Below are 1,966 nucleotides of genomic sequence, written 5' to 3'. Positions count from 1 at the left end.
TATATATATATATTGCAAAAACTAGCATTAAAAATTCTAAAAAAAAAAAAAAAATGCAACAATATACGAATAGATATAAAAATTTAAGAAAGGAAAAAAAGAAATATTTTTCAAAGATAGAGTAATAAAAGAATAGTTTTAAAAAGATATATGATAATATAAGGGTTTTTGAAGAAATATAAATGCTGGTACTTAATGGACCTATAGAAGCCCATCATATATATAAAATTTGTTATAATATGTATCGATCAAATGTTTTGCAATTATTTATTACGAGTGACATTTATAAAGGACAGTTTTTTAAAATTGTGTATATCTTTATATCACTTGAAACCTGACTCCAGTTTACCGATTATTAGTGAATAGAAACAAAGTGTGAATGGAAGAGCGTGAAAGAAGAAATAGTATGTAAGAAATGAAAAGAATATATCGTATATATTATATAATTTAAAAATATGCGTTATTTATAATATATATTACCAGCCAAAAATGAAGATGAATTTAACTTAAAATATGAATATTAAATTATATCCTCTTTTTTTCAAATATTTAAAAGAAATTAATATATATAATATAATTCAAAAAAAATTATAAAACTTGACTTTTAAATCTTTTGAATTTTTTTGAATTCTTTGAATTCTTTATATATAAATAAATATATTCATGAAACATTAATAAGTACAATGTTCTAAAAAATAATTACTCTTTACAATTTTATTAATAATTTAGACAGATGACAGATTTGATTCTTCTAATTTATATAAAAAAAACGTAAAGGAATAAAAGGATAATTTAATAGTTACATCCGAGTGAGATTTATAGAATTATTTTTCCAAATTGCAAAATAATATAATTTTTTACATTAGGAAGTCTCAAATCTCATATTTTTAGCTGGTAACGTATACATATACACGCCTACACGGAAGATATAGATACTATTTGAATAAGTTGAAAAAATTTTATTCTAGATAAATATTTAAATTATTTCTGTTATATATATATATCAATAGTATTATATTGGTTCGCCAATTTAATGGTGATATAGGGCTTTCTTGTAACGCGACAGAGTACATTTTTTCAAAAATAAAGGAATTTTATAAAATTTCGGAAGTATCTAGCCGATTTCTTTTTTTTTCTTTTTATCGATCTTATTAAAAAAAATTTATTTATAAATCTGCTTTTTTTTTCAGGGTAATAGAAATGCAAAACATTCGTTCGTCGTAATTCGCTATTTTATTAGAAAAACATTATTAAATAGTTTGGACCGGACACACGCGCAAACATGTTCGGTGTTACGTCGATAATGATAGATGACAAAATTTTTAAACAGCTACTATAATTTCAATTTTTTAACTTTTTGTGGCCTAGATCTATAATACTTATAGGTACAGTTCAAGACTTTCAGATGCAAATTCTAGTTCTTTTGAAATGATATCCTAAATAAAATTACATCATTACAAATGATTTTGTCAAGATTAAAATTAATATAACGATTTACTGCCAATTTAATAAATTTTGCAGATTATTATTTTCATAAGTAGCAATAAGTTTTTAATAAATCTCTACTATTTTTTTTAATTTTAAACTAAAAATCTAGAAAAGAATTATATATTCAACAGAATTGAATATACTATAAATAAAATAATGGAATATTGTTTTTTTTTAAAGAAGACAAGAATTATGATCTGGAGGTCTCAAACGGCATTAAGTATCAAAACAATGATATACAAAGAACAATACAATTCACTCATCGACAAATAAGTCCGGTAATTAATATTAACAAATATCTTTGTCATTAATTTAAAACCATGTATAAACATCTGTACGCCGTAACGATTTTATAATAGTCTTTAGGTTAGGATGGTCAAACTATGATCTACTATAGCTGCACAACTTTATAATCGTTCATTTTCGTAATTAACGGATGTAACGAATTGATTCTGAGACAGTTTATAAATTCTCAAAT

At 22.9% G+C, this 1,966-nt stretch overlaps 1 long non-coding RNA gene across 1 annotated transcript in view; it reads left to right on the top strand.

Moving 5' to 3' along the window:
• LOC116186529 overlaps positions 1–1,864 on the top strand; it is a 3,826-nt gene extending 1,962 nt beyond the window's left edge. The window contains exon 2 of the long non-coding RNA XR_004151539.1: positions 1,191–1,864. This is a non-coding gene — a long non-coding RNA (uncharacterized LOC116186529). The remainder of the gene's footprint in view (positions 1–1,190) is intronic.
• Positions 1,865–1,966: the final 102 nt, after the last annotated feature.

Source organism: Apis dorsata, unplaced genomic scaffold, assembly GCF_000469605.1.
Source record: "Apis dorsata unplaced genomic scaffold, Apis dorsata 1.3 scaffold_859, whole genome shotgun sequence".
NCBI lineage: Eukaryota > Metazoa > Arthropoda > Insecta > Hymenoptera > Apidae > Apis > Apis dorsata.
The sequence above is the reverse complement of the archived record's forward strand: the minus strand, read 5'-3'. Positions and strand labels throughout refer to the sequence as shown.